General features: G+C 35.2%; 1 long non-coding RNA gene across 2 annotated transcripts in view; it reads right to left on the bottom strand.

Moving 5' to 3' along the window:
* Positions 1–253: 253 nt before the first annotated feature.
* LOC308619428 overlaps positions 254–22,902 on the bottom strand; it is a 35,999-nt gene continuing 13,350 nt past the window's right edge. Inside the window, exons 2-4 of one of the 2 annotated variants that reach the window (XR_014016182.1) lie at positions 5,887–6,108; positions 4,278–4,366; positions 254–678 (exon numbers count right to left, since the gene is read on the bottom strand). This is a non-coding gene — a long non-coding RNA (uncharacterized lncRNA). The remainder of the gene's footprint in view (positions 679–4,277; positions 4,367–5,886; positions 6,109–22,902) is intronic. The other variant, XR_014016183.1, reaches the window with a different exon arrangement.

Raw genomic sequence — 22,902 nt, 5'->3', positions numbered from 1 at the left:
AGAGAACTGTAAATGACTAAATCCACATGCTTTTCTATCATCCTAGACTTGATGAAAATATTAAATAGCCTCTGGCCCAGGATTGACCTCTACATATAAAACTTCTGTCCACTTTGGTTGAGGAGGAACTATAAATGAGTTTCATTGTTCTACCTACTTTGTTTCCAATAAATAGGTCTCTGGTGCTGATCTCTTTTTATAAATTTGTGAATGAATTCCATTTGTAATATTTTTATAATATTAATATTTAATGTCTGATTTCAAGTCGTGGATGAAAAAATGCTAACATCAATGAAAACTACCACTTGCCCAAATAGATTAATAATAGTCAGAACAGGTAAAGTAGATTTAAAACCTACTGTCATGTTTATTTACTTTCCTGAATTGTTCCCACTGTGCCACTTCCTTACTTTCTGAATATGACAGGTTCATGCATGACGTCCTCCTCTAGATGCTGTGCCATTAAGAAATCTCACTGATTATAATAGGTGATCATCTATGATGGATAATAAATATGCTTGTGCATTTTCAATCACAAATCCATGTCTTGCACACTGAAATGATTTTACTTGTTGCTTGATCACGGGGACTTCTTCCTCTGAATAAATAAGACTTGACTTTGCCTCTTTATGCAGTCATCTGTTCACAGTTCTGCCTCTCTCCAGTAGACTGTGTCTCCTTAAAGGCAAATGAATATTCATTCATCTTTGATCCCCTTTGCTTAGCATGCATAGTAATTGTTCAACAAATATTTGTTTAATAAGTTAAACACCAATATGCCGTGAAGTAGGAAAATCTGGAGATGTGAGTGGTCAAGATGGGGGGTGTGATTAAAGGACCCCTCTGAATTCTAAGAACAACATACTTAGGAGGGAATGCATGAATAATCAACGGGGCTGACTACTTGACAACTAGTATGTATTCAACTTTCAAATTCTATATTATAAGCATCCCTGAGTGTAATTTGAAATGGATAGACAGGAATTTTTATTTTATTTTTTCTAATGAGGAAGCAGTGTAGGTCTCTATTCTCATGGCCTCTGTTGCTTCCTATGAATATTTCTCCAATATCTTGACATAATCATTTTCAGGAAGCCAAGAGAGTCCAAAAGAAAATGACAAACAACAGAAATTGCTTTCATTTTCTAGTGTTTGGAAAAACATAAAAATAGGTTTAAGTTTTTCAAACATACTTAGATTTCATGAGATTTTACTTGGTTTATAATCAATATGATAAGATGCATATATATGTGTATAGAATCATCATTCATTTTAAACTGGAAATAATGTGTATCCCCATGGCTGATCTGCAAACTGTCCATAATAAGAACCAAGCTTATGTCCTCCTAAGTCTTTTGTAGCCCCATTTTAACACATTTTCTGAAAGTTATTTCACTTCAACCACTCTAGATACTTTCTAAAACAACAATAGATGACTTTTTAAAATTTTCCTTTCAAAATGAAAATATTAAAATATGCTCTACAAATTGGTGCAATAATGGAAGCTACAACTTACCATGTAAGTTTGTTTGTAATTGAGCAAAATATGTTCCAATAATTTTTGCATTGTATTTGCCTTTCTCTCTGTAATTACTAACCCTTTTTCTTTCACTATGGAATGTGAATTTTGATTTCTCATCTTCAAATTTGCCTTTAAATACATTTCTACCCTTATTTTTCTTCCATCTGGAAGCTAAGTTTTCAAGAGAAAATTTGTTGCCACAAATATTGAATGTCTTCATATTAGGAATAATTCTAATGCAACTACTTTGTACTTGGAAATGTGCCACTGTGTTTAGGAAGGCTAAACACATACTTTTGGGTAAGTTCAAAAAAGATTACTCCAATGATTCAACCAAGTATATTTCAAGCATATTGATAAGAAATTTCAAACTAATTGTGTGTGATAGCCATCAATTAAAGACGTAAAATGAATGCCTGCTATTTTAAAACATAGTTAAGCCAAGGAAAAGCTGTGCATAACTAGCATGTTCTGTAAAGATAATTGGCTCACTAACTAAATTCTACCAGCCCATTCACATTTCTAGATTTTAATTGAAGAATGGATGGAAATAGTAAGGTGAGCTCATTGCCCAATACACATAAGCATGGGACAATTTTAATTTCTGCAGAGATGCCCATATTGTGTGAAATCTTCTTAATATTGTGATGGAATACAGTGAATCATGCTGTGAAAGAAGCACACATTTGTTGTACGTGTGTTCACACACACACACACAAACACACAGATACACACACATTTCTTTTCTCTCCTCTCTATTCTCATTTCAGTCCCATTTTTCCTCTTCTTAGATAACTGGTATCATGAATTGAATATAAATACTTTGAATCCATGCTTGAACTTTTTACTATATGCAAATGAATCCATGAAAAACACATGATTGCTTTGAGTTTTAAAAATTTGTAGACATGTCATCATGCCAAATATGTAATCTTAAAAATCATTTATCATGTATATAATTAATTATTTCGAGTGAAGTATTGCATTGCATCTTAAAAATAGTTTATATATGTCTTTTGTAAGCAGCATAAACTGGAATTTTTAAATTTATTTTTATTGTCTCTGTGATCAAATGTATTGTGATTATTGATCTATTTCTCCTTTATTTTTCCATGTTTCATCCCTCCCGGTACTAACTTCGTTTAAACACATTTTTCATTCTCTTTTTATGGTCTACCTTTTTATGAATCATATATGAAGTCTTCATTTTTAGTGTTTTCTGAAAAATTTGACATATATTTCTAACTTGAAAAAGTCTAAAACTAATTATCTCATCTTCCTCCTAAGCGGTTCATGGACCCCTCAAATTTTAAATCTGATCTCCAGTATTTCAGTATATTATCTAGTGTTTTAGTTTTACTTTGTACATACCCCCATTGGCTATTATTTTTTACACTCAACCGTTATTCAGATTCATTCCAACATTACAAATTTCTTTGCTGGTCACTGTTCAGTGCACCTTCCTACTTCTTTTTATTATGCTTATTTTCTTTCTTACTGAAGAACATTCTTTGTACAATGGTCTCCAATCTTGCCTAAAACACATGAGAATTATGTGAGAACTTTTTAAAGCTCCCATTATTGAAACACCGCCTAGATCACTGGTTAAAAAAAAAAAATCTCCAAGTATTGGCTTCAGGCATCAGAATATTTTTTAATGCCTTCAGACAATTCCAATAGCTGCTGCTACTGCTTTAGTCATTTTGTTGTTGTTGTTGTTACAGTTTGTGGGTGGTAATTCCTCTTTGTCTATGAATGAAAATTTCTTTACTTCTTGTTCTTGAGTAGTTTTTTAAAATGAGGTGTAGAATTTTAATTTGGACAGCTATATGTGCTCAGTACTTTGAAGATATTATTCTATTGTTTTCCAGCATCTACCTGTTTTCTGATAAGACAACAGCATCTACCTGTTTTCTGATAAGACAACAGATATTTAAAGCCAGCCCTCAAAAACAAGGCTTATTATTTCCAGGGCCCCCTTGAATTTCTTGGTTTCAACTCCTCCTCACTATTCTAATGTTGAATTTGTTTTTTCTCCTTAAATCCTGAGACTGGGGATCCCCCCCCCCCATTTTTTGTAAGCTTGTTCATTTTCTTTTTATGTGTTGCTACAAGTAAAAGCAACATATAAAAGAAAACACAAGTATAACAAACTGTGTGTTCAGATTGCAAGAAAGGATTCTCAATATCAGTTCAGCCTATCCTATTGACCGAAAGCATTTACCTTGTTTCTTTTACAACTAACTTGAATATTATGAGTCTTACATCTAATATACAGTACTCTTCACCCTTCTTGGAACGTCTATGCTCAATAAGGACATTAGTTGATTTGTCACTAATATTGCTTTCCCTACATGTGAGTGCATTCAGAGTTCTATCCTGTCCCATATACATAGCATAATCTTATATTTTGTATCTAACTGGCATCAGTTTTCCTTTTTTTTTTCGATTTACTTTTAAGGTTTACTTTTAGCAGGACTGTACTGAAACACTCTTACACCTTAATAGATCTAATTGTCTGGACTTAAAATAATAGATTTCTCTATCACAGGGGCATTTGTCTGTACAGATACTGATTTCTGTTCTCTGCACATGTTTTCATGTTATATGCCCAGTGTAATATGAAGCGAGTTAATTTATTGTGTTGCATATAGTAAAGAATCCAGCAGAATAATGTTATTTAGGGTTTTTTTTCATTATTTCTATGAATAACAACAACATCAACAATAATAGTAATAGAAAAGATAATTTCTACCTATAGCAAGTCTCAGTTTTTTCTTAAATGCAGTAGAAGGCCCTTCACACTCTATTTGTCAGCTTGGCTTCAGGTTTTCATATTGTTGGCTAGAAGACAGATAAAGGGGATTATGGACAGAACTGAGCCTGGTTTCTGCTAATCTCCAACTTGAATTCTTTCAAGGGTTGCAAAATATGATTCAAGTATTTCACAGGCCTTTATAACCTTTGTCATCTGTCTGGTATATGTGCCATCATGGGTGGATTTGGAACTGACATTTTATATCTCTGATCTCAACTGTATAAATATTTGTTTAGACTGACTATCAACATAGAACACAGACATTCTCTTCTGATGTATGGATGATAGAATAGTCCTTAACTGGGCCCCTAAGGATGGGGCAGGCACAAACTAACAGAGGGCAATGAGGCAAATTTTCAATGAACTCAGATTTTATATTTTCCTTTAGGTAAAAGAGTGGTTGCTTCTATACCAAAAAACTATTTCTTATAATTTGGGTTACATTAAAAATATCTCAGATATACAACCATTTATCTGAATCTATAATAGTGACTTGGTTTTCTCAAATACATTATATATGGAGTCCTTTAGACTGGAATTAAATTAATCATGGTTGTCATTTTTTTTTTCTATAGACTTCCCAGCTATTTTCCCCTAGGAAAACTCTCTTAAATAATCAAGAGAAATATTTTAGGCAACATTATGTAAATCATCACCCTTATTAGATGAATTAATATTCTTGAAGTTATAGCTCATTTCATGGAAATCAGATTAACCTGATGTTATGGGCATTGTCATTTATCAGTAAGTTATTTGTTAATATGCTCAGTATGTGACATAAAATATGTAACTTTAATAAGAGAATGGATCACCTCAAATAATTTAGCAAATCTTGTAAATGATAAGGATTAAAATTGTGGATGTATAAAGGACACAGAAGCTTGGAGAACTTTAAAACCATCTATTTCTCTCCTGTTTCCCTCACAGAAGGAAATGAAGGCTGACACTTTAGCATGGTTTGGAAATCCTTCTAAAAATTATCTGACTTTCTCTTAGAATTAACAAGTAATTTAAAGTTTTAAGAACTGCAGAACTGATCACATGAATTACCATAATTTAGTCAAGAATTTTTTTGAATATCCACCTTTTGACAAACATTGTACATATATATATACCAGGTTGTAGAGATGAATAAAATCATCCTTAGTCTCAAATAACTGAAAGAAAAATCCCCCAGTATTAGTGAATACTGAGGAATTAAGGATGATGCTATGAGAAAATTTTTATAATGTGAAATTTATTAAGTTAAATAAAATATTGTGCTTTTGAGATTAGAATGACTTGGTTTTGTTCTAATGATACTGATGATAGACAGTGGTTGTATTTTGCAGAAGATTTATGGGAGCAAAATAAAAACTTGATAATGTGATATAAATTTGGTCCCCCAAGGCGATTTTTATTGTTATTTCTATTGGTGTTGTTAATGAGAGAAATTTCTGTGAGCTATTAGAAAAAAAATGTGGATATCAATATCTAATCAAAAAGAAGGACAAAATAATGGATAATTAGAGAATATATATAACCAGTAAGTTAAAAATATACTCACATGCTAAGGAAGCACAGTGGTGGAAGTTTTGCTCATCATAAAGCTTTAACAGTGAGTAGAAGGTATCTTGGTGTCTTGGGTGTGGGAAGATATGCTAACAACCAGTGATAGATCCGTTGTAAAATTTGGAACTGTTCCTTTGGTATTAAATTTCACTTAAGACCTGTGCTTCTGGACAGGATGGAGTAACAGGAACTGGATTTACTCTCCTGGCTTAAACTGCTAAAAGTAAAAAAATATATATATATTAAACAATACTTTTAGACATTGAACAACAAACAGCACAAGACAACGGTTGTATAAAGCTGTTAATTATAATGATAACCCATAAAAACCAGTGGCATAATGTTTTGTGTAATACAGTTAAATGTTGGTGTTTGAACAAGTCCCTGGTCACCTGTGAAAAATAAAGGTGGATTCTCTTTTCATATTTATTAACAAAATGAATTTCATAGGGATGCAGTATTTAAATATGTTAAAATACTACAATTACTAGAAGAAAACATTTTTGTTTTATTTAATAAAAGTTAATTTTTAAAATTTTTTATATTTTTATGTGTTGCATTTATTGCTTTAAGATTACAAAAATATGTTTTGATATAATTTAATACATGCAGCATCAACTAGAGTATTCAGTACACAGAGTATTCAATGGGTATAGGCTTAGTAGTGGGACCAAATTAGCCCTAGACTAAATTGTTTCACTTGCAGCCTAATAAGGCTTACAAGGAAGCCTCAAAATGATCAAACTATTTCTTAACTACCTCTTTGAGCAAAGTTACAAATATTTACAAAAATACAAATACGCCCTGCAACCAGTAAAGTAAAATTCACAATATCTGACATGCAATCTAGAATTACTAGGGATGCAAAGACGAAGGAAAATATAACCCATAACAAGGAGAAAAATTAATTAATGAAAACAGACTGAAAAAGGGTACAATCAGTAAACAAAGACATTCAAACAGTTATTATAACTAATTTTCATAGGTTCAAAAAGTTTAAAGGAAAGCGTCAACATCTTAAATAGACATACAGAGGATATAAAAATAACCCAAATTGAGTTCCTAGAGATGAAAAATATAGTTTCTGAGATGAAAAATAAACTGGATGGGATTAAAAGAGATGAGGCAATGCAGAAGCAAAGATTGACCTCCCTGCAAAAGCAAAATTTTGTTATTATAATCTGTCCCACTGAGTAGTCCAAATATAAAGTCTGAAATGCAAAATGCCAGCTTGGTCTTCTTTTTCCATTTCAAGTTTGCTTTACCCTTTCTGGTTTGTGCTTCCAAAAATAATTAAAGTATAAAATTATGAAAATTGTATTCAATGGTATTAAAATTAAGCATCTATCCATTTTATGGATTGCCCTGCATAATGCAAATATCTAAAATCTAAATATTATGTGTATATAAACATATATGTATACGTACATATATGGATATATATCTCACTAGCAGAATGAAAAGAAAATATGAAAGTACAACACAAGTTGTGGAGGAATATAGTGAAGGAAAGTAAAATGATAGTATTTTTGTTTTTAGATATAGTTGCCCTACGCAGTGGAAAAAGGATATACGGATTAGCATATTTTATTTTCTGAGAAGCATGAATCAATTTAAAAGATGAATTTAAAGAATCATTAATTTAAATACATAATCAGTCTTCAATTTTTTTGTTACTGACAACATCCCCTTTAAGATTTTCAAAATGCTGAAAGGTGGGATTCCAAGATTTTTAGTTGCTATAGAAGCAATTATTAGCAAATCCTTTCTTCTAATCTCATTACAGAAAATAGTGCCCTTTGTGCCCAGAGAACTCCCATTAGAACAGATAGCTAGTGGGAAGCAGCCACATAGCACAGGGAGATCAGCTGGGTGCTTTGTGACCACCTAGAGGGGTGGGATAGGGAGGGTGGGAGGGAGGGAGACGCAAGAGGGAAGTGATATGGGAACATGTGTATATGTATAACTGATTCACTTTGTTATAAAGCAGAAACTAACACACCACTGTAAAGCAAGTATACTCCAATAAAGATGTTAAAAAAAAAAAAAAAGGAACTGCATTTCGGAGCAGCTCAGAACATAGGGTATACCACTCTGGAGCTATCCGACATTTCCTGTGTCTGATTAAATATTGTGTATATATGCTATGTATTTATATCTCCATCTAAATATACATCTGTATCTCCTAAAATACTCTCTCACATATAATGAAGTCACAGTTTCCAGATAGTTGTTCTGGTAGTCATTAGACAAAATATAGTCTCATTTATTTAAAAAATGTGAAATGAGAGAAATGTATGAAAAACTTGATCCATCTTCTGACTGAATTTGTGGTATTGGTACCTTCAGAAGAGGAAATAATTAATTTATTGTAAATTATTTTATTCCTCATTTATTAGAGAGGAAATTTATAAACTGAAACTGTTAGGGCTTAAAGGGTTTTTTTCCAGAAGATAATATCTGTGGTTCTCACCTTACACTGAGCAGTATATCACTAGTAAACAATCAGACAAATAGGTACATTATTAAGTTATTTTATTTTCACCTGGCTTTTTAATACTATCATCTGATATACATCATATTAATTGACACTGCAATTTCTTCCTTGATTTGTATATTTTTTTCTACAAACACTTTGCATTCCAACTTCCACGTATCTGATTTACTCATCCCTGTGATGGTCTTCATCTTCAGACATCTTGCTGTCTGGGCTGTTCAACCCTGTGACAGTAAAAGCACACTCACTAGGGACTAGGAGTTTGAGAAGGACTTAGAAAATTGTTTGGAACCTGAAAAAAAGGGCTCCAGAATATGAAAACAAATCTGCAAAATGGAGATCAAAACTTGTGTAATTAATATTTTCAACTAATATTACTACAACAGCAATGTTACTCAGCTTTCATATAGTTATCTATAAATTATATTGGATATGTGACTTGGGCACATTTTAATGCATTTGATAACATTTAGGGTAAAGCTTCTAAAAGGGCAATTGCCTAGGACTGAGGAAGGTTTAAAAATGGCCCTGCACAGAATGAACTAGAAGTGACTTCAATGGGAGGCTGAGGCAGAGATGCTGGACCCGGAGAGTGACAGAGCAGGCGTACATTGGAGACAGCTTTCCTATATAGGAGAGCCAAGAATGTGTTACTTATTGAGGGGGGAGCATGAAGGTAGTGGACCCTATAATGAGAATCCTAGGATTGCTCCTAGATTTCTAACTTGGATAAATGACAGGACGGTACTCTTTGGTGAATACTAAAGGAACAGCAACAGCAGCAAAAGTCTAAGAATGGAACTTTAACATATCACAATGCCACCTTTAAAGTAAATTTGGCATTCTTCCCTTTTTGAATGAATGAAAATACATTAATTAAAGACATACACGGGCTTCCCTGGTGGCGCAGTGGTTGAGAGTCCGCCTGCCGATGCAAGGGACACGGGTTCGTGCCCCGGTTTGGGAAGATCCCACATGCCGCGGAGCGGCTGGGTCCGTGCGCCATGGCCGCTGAGCCTGCGCATCCGGAGCCTGTGCTTCGCAACGGGAGAGGCCACAGCAGTGAGAAGCCCGCGTACCACACACACACACAAAAAAGACATACACATTCACACACCTGCTAATATCTGCTCTTCTGCAATCGTGTTTTCTGTATAGTGTCTAAATATCTCTTCCAGTTGAAGTAGTGCTTAAACACTTCAATATGCCTCTTTTCAGCCAAAAAGAAAAACTGTCTATGACTGTTTCAACATATTTTAAATATATGTATAATCATTGCCAACTTGTCTGCTTTGCAGATTCTAGTTTCCTATACAATATTTAATATCTCCCTTTATTGAAAATGTCATTGCTCAGTATTATGATTGTTTTTCATTTTGATTATATGTCTGAATATTAGAATTATTGATTAATCTCTTTATTAATGGAATAATCTCAGCACAATGTTCAATACACTTCTTCTCTACCATTATTATATGTTATTTTAAAGATTTTCCATACAGTTACTTTAAATGGGATTTTCAGATTTTTCAGGCTTTTTGAAGTCAGTAGGATAGGCTCCAGTGAGTAAAAGAAATGCTGAAGAACAACAATATGAATTAAACAAATTTAAGTAGTTAAGAAAGCACTAATCTAGTCATTGGGAAATGTATACTAATATTTACATAGTATGTATATATAAATCAATAGTTTCTAAATGAGATAATCTACTGAACAAAATATCTTAAAATATGAATGAAAAGATGTTGTAAAATCTCTATATGATTAAAGTACAAAAATTTTTATAAGCTTGGAAGATAAATAATAAGTGCATTTTTGTCTGGGAGACAAGTTGTTATCTGGGAAACCTCAAGACATTTTGTAGATTATTGAAATCACTTTACTATCAATCTTGAGCATTTCTCCTATCAACTCTATAATTAGTATTGGAAATTACCATGATGACTCTATTTCACTATCAGGAACATTGAAGAAACTATTTCAAGTGCTAAACATTGGTTTTAACAAATAAAAAACAATTCATCTGAAGAAGATGTTACAATGAGCTGAGGAATTAAAAGATCTCAAAGTAGAGAAATTTCACTGACTGCAGTATAAACAACTTGAGGGTAGAGAGTGTCTGTTTTTCCTGTTTGCCCTCCAAATTTGGGAACAGTTTTATATGCACGGTGCAGGGTAATAAGCAAATGTTTAACAAATGAAAAGTACTGAATTCATTACCTTGTGGTACAAATTAGGATTTCTTTTGTACTGTAACTAGAAGATTTTAACTTCAGCATTATGAATTATTAAGGTCTTTATCTGATTCCCAGCTCTGTGTCAACCAAACTTATTTGAGTGATAATTAGAGGACTTCATGTTTATCCTATCTTCTAGGATTTCACTTTTGCATATCTGTTAATTCATAATTTTGACATTTTTATAGCACAACCAAAGACTATAAAAACACATAGAGCAAGCACTTGCCAAAGAACTCTAAATAAAACACATCTCAGATATGAAATTAGATCCATGCTTGGTTCTACTTCTAAGTGCTTCATCTAAAGAGAGACGTGCAACACTGCTGCATGAATTAATCACCTAGGGTGACTTTTAAACCTACCAACAGCTGGCCCCTCTATCATATCTGATTTTATTCAATAGTCTAAGTGATAATAATTTCTGGATCAAGAACTTTATTTTACTGGTTGTAAAGGTGGGCACATGCACACGCACACAATCCCCAGTGCTTTTAAAAATTGTGGGACAGAATTAATCATAACTATTGAGTTTAAATGCCATTTATCAACTTATTAAAGTGCAAGCATGCAGGGAAAATAAGCTAAAGACAAGACTTTCGTTTTTCAATTTATTTTTTAAAAGTCTTGTAGAAATCTTTATGAAATTAACACAAAATGGTAGTACCAAAAATCTTTTTGCTTTGTTTATTCCCTAGTCTGTGGCAATGTAAAGAGTGGAAGTTAACCCGGAATTTAAGTTAAGGAAAGCTATATTGTATTAAGTTTAGCCAAAATTCTCTAACTTGCCCTATTTTTTCAAATAAATAAACTTTCTATTCTCTTCCCTCTCTCCTCATCTCCCTTAAGGTATGTCAACTCTAACCCCGCCCCCCCATACACACACCTTGTTGCCTCTGATATTATCTCCTCTACTAGAGGCGCTTTTGTACTTATTGCTACACGATAGTTCAACAATAAAATGTGATAAATGCAGGCAAAGGTGTTTCAAGAAAGAAGGTAAATGTCCTTACACGTTTTCAACATAGAAACAAAAAGTTTACAAAACAGCAAAATTAAAAAAAAATAGTTATAGATAAAGTTTGCAGATAATGTTGTCATCCCTCTTAAAAGAAGAGGGATAAGGCACAGAAGAAATGTAGTGTTGAGGACAATGAAAATCAGCAGTTATTGAAATCTATTTATGCTGCATTCAATGGATTTAGAAGACAGAGGCTTGAGTGCTGTCGTTATTACTTGTTTGCCATTTGATGGTGGGCAAAATATTTAATTTCATTGGGTTTCTCTTTCTATGCCTCTAAAATGTGGATTCCCAGGCTAAGAAAATATTTCAAATCTTTTCTAGGTCTAAAAGTCACAGACCTTAGTGTACCCTTTCTAAAGGCCACATTTTCACAAAAGATAGCATTCTTGTAAAGCACCTTCATAGAAAGAAAAAGCTATAGTTAGAAAGCCCACTCAGTGTCCAGGGTTTTCTGAAGTCGTACTGCTGTTTGTAACCAGGTGTAGGCCAGTAGGACAACACATTTGCTTTAATAACTGTCCAGATTTCTTGGAGTTAAAGATAAGTGTTTCATTATTCTAAGTGTTGACCTAAGAAATTATTGAAAATAAGAATTGTTCTAATTTACTTCTTGAATTGCCCAGTTCTTACATGGCCTGACACGAAAGGCGATTTAAAAGATTGCATTTAAGTTTGGACATATAGCCTTCATCCTGCTGTTTCATCACAGACCTCTTACAAGATAAACACGTGCAACCATTTTGAGTTTCTGAATGGGAGTGCTCCTTATAGTATTTTCCCCTTATAAATTTCTTGCCAACTTACTCCAATTTGAATGCAGGTAGAAATTTATAAATTTCTCCAAGAACTTATTTTTATTTTTATGAATCTTACTGATTTTGTGTTAATACCGAGGACTTTATCAAATTCATAGACATTTGATCGAATAAAAAGCAAAAGCATAATTCGGAAAAATCCAAAAACCTCAAATAGAAAATAAGATGCTATGTTGTTAGTAACAGAAATTAGCACAAATAGACTGAAAAACTGACCACCATTGTAAACTGAGCTTTTAACTATGGCAGTCGCCAGGAAAAGGAGGGTTACTCCTCTTTTTTTTGCCTTCTTTTAACAATCTCGAAAATTAAAGAAAGATTGAAATGACAATAAAAATAATTTATTTCCCAAACCATTTGAGAGTAGTTGCTAACACAATGCAATGTCTCCCCCAAATCCTCTAGTATTTCCTACAAACACATATCCAAATATAATCATGAAAATAAGGAAATTAACACTGACACATGACCACAGAGCTACTAATCCTCAGACCCCTTTCAAGTTTTGTCAATTATCCCCATCATGTCCTTCATAATAAAAGGATCAGCCCAGTGTCACATGTTGCATCTAGTTGTCCTGTCTCTTTAGTTTTTTAATCTGGAAAATTTTCTCAGGCTTCCCTTGAATCTCATGAACTAGAAAGTTTTAAAGAATATGGATCAGTTATTTTGTAGGATTTAGCTGTTTGTATTTGTCTGATGATTATTCAGGATATGTGTAGTTGGCAGGAATAACACAGTGGTGAAGCTCTGTTCTTCTCACTGCTTCCTATCAAACAATTTTGGCAAACTTTTAACCTGTAACCTTACTGGAATATCATGTGACTCATTTGATTAAGGTGTATCACCCAGTCTTCTCCATTGTAAAGTTATTTTTTTCTCCTTCATTATTAATAATTTTTGTGGTAAGGCACTTTGTAATTATGTAAATATCCTGTTCCTCATCAAACATAATTTACTCAATTTAAGTATTTAAATCAGTATGAACTCATAGACTCCTATTTTATTCAATTGAGTATAATATATTTCTGCCATTATTTATTTTGAGGCTGAGATTGTTCAAGATTTGTCCAGTGGAAACCCCTTCAGTTTGGCTTCTATATCCTTTGATGTTTCCCAATTATTCTGTGATAACTCCCTTCTTTTTTTTTTAACATCTTTATTGGAGTATACTTGTTTTACAATGGTGTGTTAGTTTCTGCTTTATAACAAAGTGAATCAGTTATACATGTATCCTCATATCTCTTCCATCTTGCATCGCTCTCCTTCCCACCATCCCAATCCCACCCCTCTAGGTCACAAAGCACCGAACTGATCTCCCTGTGCTATGCGGCTGCTTCCCACTAGCTATCTATTTTACATTTGCTAGTGTATATATGTCCATGCCACTCTCTCACTTTGTCACAGCTTATCCTTCCCCCTCCCCATATCCTTAAGTCCATTCTCTCGTAGGTCTGTGTCTTTATTCCCGTCTTACCCCTAGGTTCTTCATGACATTTTTTTTTTTTTAGATTCCATATATATGTGTTAGCATACGGTATTTGTCTTTCTCTTTCTGACTTACTTCACTCTGTATGACAGACTCTAGGTCCATCCACCTCACTACAAATAACTCAATTTCGCTTCTTTTTATGGCTGATCCCTTACTTCTTGAAACAATAATATGTTCTAGGGTCATCTTATATTTTCCCTGTAGCGGTTCTAGAATCAGCCATTTCTCCAAAGACCTTTAGTTCCTTCAGTTGGAGAGCTGTATTTAGAAACCAAGATCTGGACACTAGGTGTATTCATTGCTCTTGGGAAGCAGTGGTCCCAGGTACTCTCAATAGGCAGAGCTAGGGGATTTATGTACATATATACATACACACATATGAAAACACATATTCATAACCATTTACACATATTCACAAACACATTCATAAACATATGCATACATATAGTCTATGTTTTTTCTATAATGTCTCTATATTGAAAATCATGTGTTCACATTAACATCCTCCATTCCCTTTCAACACCCTTTCATTCTAGTTTTTGCCCTTTTCATATTTTAACTCCCTCCACAGATATTAAAATAACACTGATTACCATATTCTTAATATCCTTAATTATTTGATCAATCTTCCTGTATTTAAGTAAATTCTTGTAGCTGCCACTTTCCCATCCACACATTTTCTCCACCTGGCACGGGTTAGGACAATCTGTACACAGTGGTTGCCAAGGCCACTTCCTCATGTGGATGCCCTTTCACACGAATCAGACTTCAGCAGTCAACTCCAGGCTCCCTTATGCAGACATCCTCTCCCCTTCCTCAGACTCTGAGACCCAATGCCAAGTCATTTGGTTCCTTGAATGCCCACCTCCCCCATGCTGACAAAGGGTTATTTTACCTCACTTAATGGACTAATTTGTTCAAGAAGGGAAGGGATCACAACACTATAAAGCAGTTATACTCCAATAAAGATATAAAAAAAAGGGAAGGGACAAGGAAGGGGATGAAGAAAGGGAGGTGGACAGGGATGAACAGGTATCTTTCCTTTCTAAACAATATTTGAAGAGGCCCTTCATTTAGAAGTTGCAAAGACATTATGAAGTAGCAGCTGAAGAACTGAAACAATGACATATATTTACACATCTGTATCCCTACATCTATGACACACAATGTACACCTAATTTTATAGCAACCAAAATATAATTTAACAAAACTTATGATGCTTAGCCATACACTTTAATACTCAGCAACTTAAAAAAATGTGCAGTGCCATTTGGCTGTTAACTATCATCCATTTATATGAATGGATGTGTAAAACTCCTAGCCAAGAGTGCTTGGGATAGCGTCTCTACTGATCCTTACTGGATCCTCTTCTTCTTTTGTCACTCTTTTCAGTCATTTGTTGATTCTCGATTGTATCTCATTGGTGACTTGCATGACCATTGGTAATCATATCTGGGCAAATACCCCAGCTTGGTGTCTCTCAAAGGGCTGACTGAAAACCACCTGCAACAGAATCAACTGTAGTACTAGATAAAATTCAGGTCCACAGGCCCTGTTCTGATTTCCTGCTCAGAAGCTCTTTAGAGAGTAATGAGTATTTGGAAAATACCTTAGCTAATTCTCACACATTAACACTGAAACCATGGTGGAGTTTGCATGTCTACAATTCCTCAAAGTTCACGGTTTAAAACACATAGGTCTCACCAACTACAGTTCTTTTATTTTAGCTTCATCAATTCACATTTGTTATTTAACCAACTTGGAAATTGCCAGATGTGTGAATAGCCGCCAAAGTAAAATGTATCTATCTTTTGCAAAAATGTCTTCTACCAAATGTCTCTACAAAATGAAATGTAAATACCTTCTAAGATCTTGCTTGGAGGAACCTTACAGATTTTTTAAATCTTCCAGGTTTTAGGGAATAGCAAGTGCAAAGGCCCTGATGTTGGGAAAGCCACTGCAGAAAGAAAATCTGGATGTGTGTGTGAGAGAAGAGTAGTAGTAAACGAGCTTGGAGAGTAGGGCAGAAGAAATACTGAATAAAGCATGTGGGACAGGTAAAAAGTTTAATTTTTATTCTAAAGTGATGGGAACAGGTTTTGGGAAATAATGTGATATGATTCATGTTTTTTTTGTGATTATTCTGGCTATTGTATTGGTTATAGACTATAAGGATTGGGGCAAGAGGGGAGGAAGCAAGGAGGTTGTGGAAGAGGCTGCCTATTGCATTAGATGAGGCAAGCAATGATGGCTTGGAGTAAGTAAAGACGGCAAGAGTAAGGTGAGAGGTAGGTGGATTCAGGATGTATTTTCAAGTTAGACTGGCAAGAATTTCTGATGCACTGGACACAGGAATTGTGGGAAAGTGAGAGTTCAAGGATGAATCTAACATTTTTGGCCTGAGCAACTGGATGAGTTATGGAGCCAGGAAAAACGGGAGTGCAATGGATGGATCAAAGCAAAATATTTAGTTTTATTTGCTAAGTTTGAAATGTCTATTATGCATAGATTGGAGATATTTAGTGGGAAATTGGAATTAGGAGTCTGGAGGTTAGGTGAGTGCTTAGGGCTAGAAGTACGAATTGGGGAATCATAAGTCATCTTCCCATTCAAGTAATGGGACTAGATTAAAACTCATGAGTAGTTAAGGTAGATGGAGAGTGAAGGGGGCCAGGAATGAGCCTTAGGGCATTCTAAAAGACATTGAGGGATGGGAGGCATCACCAAGGGAGACTGCCAAGGAATGGTGAGTGAGGAGGGGAGAAATCTAGGAGAGGATGGTGTCCTGGTAGCCAGTGAAACAAAATATTCATTCTGAAAATGATGAGGTTCATTTCCCAAAGTTTCGTGAATTGATGATCATTTGAAACTTGGTATTTTAAAAAGAGCTTTAGCAAACAGAAAAGAGAATAATTTTCTATCATGAGTGATTGATTGCAGTAGCATGGGGAATGGAAAAGTTGTGAAAAGGGAATCAAAAATCTATGTAAAAGACAATTTTAAACAAAAGTATTCATTTAAAAAACAAGTACACAATATTTAGACATTATATTTTGTCTTTGTGTCAACAGCAGCTACAGCATGCTGTTAAGTGAAAGATGAAGGATTACAGTTTAATATCAAATCAGGGAAAAAGGTGAAATAGTTGAATTCTTTGTAGATTTTTAATAGATTTCAAACCTCTATTGGTTTTGAAGAATGCCATATTTCAAACATACTTTTCTAAATAATCATAACAATTTTAGAATCAGAATAAACCTTATATAACCTTATATAAAACTTATTTAAATGCACATATAGTTCATTTTTACGGGTAAAACTAGGACTCTGGTCTTCTGATTACCAGTACTATTTCTTATTGCAACACACTGTTTAAATGTATAGATGATTGAAAAAAAGAGCATACCAGTGATCTCTTAAATGTTTTACAAAATATTAAGTAATTACAATTAGGGGAAATAAAGCTCATGAGGATTAAATTACAGGAAGAGTTTATAAGAGGGCAAACAAGTAGGAGATGTTTTTCCACACAGATAAATATGAGGTTTTAGTAGAAAATGACCAAAACTGCATTTATAAGGTCATGATACTAGCTAAATGAAATAAAGACAACCATCATGTAAATAACATATAATTTTGAAGGTGAATTTTGAATATGGAGACTGGTACAGATTAACATCTGATTATAATAAAAATCAGACAGGCAGGGTAACAAGGTCTTCTTCATCCAATCACAGCTTATCAGGAATAAGGGAACCTCTTGATACTTTGGTATGTGCCATTTTAGGACAATGAACTTGGTACAAAGTGAACACCTGATACAAGAAATAGTTTAGAAACATAAATATGATTCAAGAAATTCATGGATGGTGAAAGCTATGTTGCATTATTTCAAAAAGTTTTAGACAAGAAATATGCTGTCATTGGAATTGGTGTTTCTCAATAAGTAATGCATCGTTTCTTCCTGTCCACTTTCGAGATTTTTTTTGTCTCTACTTTTCAGAAGTTTCGTTGTAACGCGTCTTGGCAAGGATATCTTTGCGTTTTTCCTCTTTGGGTTTGTTCAGATTCTTGAATTTGTGTTTATGTCTTCTAAAAAATTGGGAACTTTTTAGCCATGATTTCTTTGAATACTTTGTCAGTCCTACTTGCCCTCTGTTTTCATTCTGGAACTTTGATGATATGAATGTTAGTGCTTTTGTTACTGTTTACAGGTTCTTGAGATCCTGTTCTTTCTCCCATCTTTACCCCTCAGTCTATTTTTCTCTGTACATTTGGTACATTGTATTGATCTCTTCTAAGTTCATGATTCTATGCTTTGTAATCTCCAGTCTACTCTTGAGCAAAGTTTTTTTTTTTTTTTTTGAGCAAAGATTTTGATTGTTGTATTTTTTAGTTCTACTGTTCTCATTTGTTTTTATTGTTATAGCTTCTAGTTCTTTGTTTACATTTTCTATTTTTCCCATTTCTGTCAAGGAACACATAATTGCTAATTGGAGCATTTATGTGACAGCTTATTTAAAATCCTTGTCTGATCATTTCAATAGATGTTTTATCTCAGTGTTGGTGTATGTTTATTGTCTTTTCTCATTTATTCTGTGATTTCCTGGTTCTTGGTGTCATAAGTATTTTTCCATTGTATTCTAAACATTGTGAGTTATTATATGACTCTGTAACCCATTTAATTTTATTATTACTTTTTAGAAGGAAATCATCCTATTTGAGGTGTAGTATGAGGACTGGGGGGTTATGTAGAGATTTCCATTGGGCCCTACTGACGATACCCCAGCAAAAGTGGGCACTTACATTGTCTCACTGCAGACAGATCAAGTAGAAGTGCAGCTATCCTACTGGCCCTTCTGACACCTTCCCCCCAAAAGTGGGAACATTAGTATCATTGTGTTGCCTTTTAGTAGGAGTGGAAGTTCATCTCCCCAGTAGATTTCTTTTTTTTTTTTTTTTTTTTTTGGCAGTACGCGGGCCTCTCACTGTTGTGGCCTCTCCCACTGCGGAGCACAGGCTGCGGACGCGCAGGCTCAGCGGCCATGGCTCACGGGCCCAGCCGCTCCGCGGCATGTGGGATCCTCCCGAACCGGGGCACGAACCCGCGTCCCCCGCATCGGCAGGCGGACTCTCAACCACCGCGCCACCAGGGAAGCCCTCCCCAGTAGATTTCTTGACATAGGGGAGGGGAGAAGTGAAGTGTTTGCTGTCCTTCCTCCCACTTCATTCCTTCTTGTTGATGCCAGGTGTGGGTAGAGGGTCAGCTACGTGCTGGCCCCACTGACACCAAGGTAAGAGGAAGAGAACTGCCAACTAGCCCTGCCTCAGGATGGTTATGGGGATTCAGCACCCCACTGGGTCTCACTGACATCATGTGTTGGGGGTTAGTGGGGTGCCTACTCCCTCCAACCTGTAACATCCTATTCTTATTGATGTCAGGGAGAGATGGACGCTATGTCCCACCATTGGACCCCACGACTGTGTGAGGGCAGCCCAGTGTTTACAAGCCTGTCAGGCACCCCCTTTTTTTTTTTAATAAGTAAATTTATTTATTTATTTGGCTGTGTTGGGTCTTCATTTGTGTGCAAGGGCTTTCTCTAGTTGCGGCGAGCGCGTGCCACTCTTCATCGTGGTGTGCGGGCCTCTCACTGTTGCGGCCTCTCTTCTTGCAGAGCGCAGGCTCAGTGGCTGTGGCTCATGGGCTCAGCTGCTCCGTGGCATGTGGGATCTTCCCAGACCAGGGCTCGAACCTGTGTCCTCTGCATTGGCAGGCAGATTCTAAAACACTGCGCCACCAGGGAAGCCCAGGCACCACCTTTTAAAGTCTGTTTGCTAATGGAAAGGGGTGGAGGCTCAGCTCACCACTGGACCACACTGAAACAACCCTGGTGGGGAATCAGAGCACTGGCTCTTCTGGAGGGCAGGAGTGGGGTGGTGTGGAAGATCAAATCCTACCTTGGCCCAACTGAAACGACAGGACATAGGGGATGGGTGCAATATTCCACTGGCACTTGGCTCGAGTAGTGTGTATATTCCACTGGCACTTGGCTCGAGTAGTGTGTATATTATTGCCCAAATGGTCTTCTGTCTTTAGCAACCCCTTTCCTCATACTTTGGCTAGGGGGAACAGGGTTTTGTGTTTTTTTCTGAAGCTTTTCTGTCTCTTGTTCTGTTGGTGGTTATTGATTGGGGGTTCCTGTAATACCCTCTCCAGGATGTATGGGAAGCAACAGGAAACACAGGGGACTCATCACCATGTTATTCCTCAAGTCCCAAAGTCCCTAGTTAAGTCTGCCTTCTCATTTCCACCTTTCAGCGTCTTCCTATGTTTGTTTGTTGTTATGTTCAGGGTTTTAGTTTTAAGTGGGAGAACCTGGGAGAAATGGGCTACTTCATCTTCTTGGAAGCAGAGGTCTGGAGGCCTACTGATGTTAAAAAGTACTGCTGACTGTAAGTTAAAATTTGATGATATACACCTTGCCCTTTAAGAATTATTCTGCTAGATGATGTGGCTTCCCAAAGTTGCTACAATTTGATTTTCATACTTCTAAAAGCCAAGTGTTTTGCTGGAGTTGAAATTTAAAGATAAGCAAGAGATGAGGCTAAGATGATCTATGTGGTAACAGATTAAAGTTGGAAACATCAATATACGTTCATGTTTAGCTTAATATTGCTTCATATTACCTTAATACACATGGTTATGTAGAGAGATACTTATAGATATGTGCCTATACATGGGTCATGTACACACATATTATCTCTTTGCTCTGTCAGCTGAGAAGATCTAGAAGCAATGACATCCGAGCAGCAATTAGCACACCCTACACCCAGATCCTGCTGGCTAATACCGTTCTCCACTAAAAAGAACTAGTTATCCTTGAAGAAATAGCTGATTCTAGGACTAGGGCAGTAAATATACAAGATTTATAGACAAGACCATCTTATAGTGTCAGAAAGTAAGGAAGTTCCAAAAAAAAAAAAATACAGGATGGGGATACCTCAGAGTGGCACAAGAGCCAACTGAAAAGAGTTCACAAGGGTCAGGACTAGAGCAAGTTGAGGAACTAATTCTACTAAAGTAGAATTAGATTATAACCCAAAGTATAAAATAAAAATCCATGAGTTCTTCTGATATAAATAAATAATTGGATACATAAATAAATGCAGGAGAATAGATAAATCTCCAGTGCAAAGGAATTCCAAATAGTTTATGTAGTACTCCATCTGAAGCATAACTCCCTATTCCTTAGTTGTGGGCTGAGCATATTGACTTCCTTCCAAAAAGTACAGCATGAAAATGGGAAAACAGTAATCTTACGATGGAGAAACCTGAAAAACACTACCTCAGCCTGGTGATCAAGGTCGACCTCAGCATTCATAATGCATATTGATACTTTGTACACTTGATGTGATCTGACAGAATGACCCTTCTACTCTGTGGTCTTCCTCCCCAAAACACATAATCCCAATATTATCATGAAAAATGCATCAAACAAATTCTAGTAGTGGGTATCCTACAAAAAACTAACTACTCAAAATTGTCAAGATCATCCAAGGAAAATATGAGAAGCTATCAAACCCAAGAGGAGCCTAAGGAAACATGGCAACTAAAGGTAATGTGATGTTTTGGATGAAATCCTGGAATAGAAAAAGGACATTAGGTAAAAACTAAGGAACTGGACTAATGGATGGGCTATAATAAATGATAATGTATCAATATTTTTTAATTGATTGTAACAATGTAACATACTAATAGAAGTGGATCATCATAGAGGGAAATGGGTATAGTGTATATGGAAACACTTTATACTATCTTCTCAATTTTTCTGTAAAATTAAAACATTTCTAAAAAATAAAGTCTATAAAAACATCGTGTTTCTTGTTTTAGGAGTATGTGCCTGTATTTCCTAAAAAATATGTAAATTTGCTTTACCTTCCTTGATACTGATATTAAAGAAAATACTAAGTAACCCTGAAAGAATTTGTAACTCCAATTCAACAAGCAATAATTCTTGGTATTAACTTTTTGGAAGAACCCACTGAATAAATCAAAGCAAATTGTCTTTAAAGGCTGAATTTCTTTTCAGTGTTTAATCTTTTATATGATTAATGCATACCACAAGCATGATTCTGTTTCAAAGGGCAGAAAACGTTGATTGTAGGCAATGTCTAAAGTACAGTGAAATATTAACGCCTGATGCTATAACAACTTTAATGTATTTAATGTTTTCAAAATGTTGAATTGTTATTTCAGTCAACAAAGTATTCACTTTTATACATTTCCTACCCACCTTTTCCGAAAACACCCACAAGAAATGATACTATCATCTGACATTAGGTTCATCAAGTTAAATTAGCGTTTTTGGTAGCTGTGGTTGCCAATGGTACTGGAATGTGTGATACTTTTACAAATCCTCTCCATGGCAAAATCTGATCTTCACAAGGTAAATCACAGTAGGTGCCTAAAGCCAAATGACATATAGCTTTGTAGCTAGATGACCAAGCATTTTACTTAGAGGCACAATAGAATGTAGAAAAGGCCATTTCTCTTTCTGTCTTTTTCTGCTCAAAGGTCACTCACCATCTTACTTTTTATCAGCCATCTCAGAAGTTTTCCACAAAATTAGACTATATAATGTCACTTAATGCGAATGTAGCTCAACCTTCTGTTTTAGTACAGCTAATCTCACATTATTTTATTGGTGCTAAATATGTAAATCATCAGCAAATTTTTGTACTTAACTTTTCTTTTGATGTGGACCACTTTTTAAAGTCTTTATTGAATTTGTTACAATACTCCTTCAGTTTTATGTTTTGGTATTTTGGCTGCGAGGCATGTGGGATCATAGCTCCCCGACTAGGGATTGAACACACACCCCCTGCATTGGAAGGCGAAGTCTTAACCACTGGACCGCCAGGGAAGTCCCTGTACTTAACTTTTAA

This window comes from Mesoplodon bidens, assembly GCF_964165515.1.
Source record: "Mesoplodon bidens genome assembly, chromosome: 6".
NCBI classification, from domain to species: domain Eukaryota; kingdom Metazoa; phylum Chordata; class Mammalia; order Artiodactyla; family Ziphiidae; genus Mesoplodon; species Mesoplodon bidens.
This window is presented reverse-complemented; position numbering and strand designations above follow the sequence as displayed.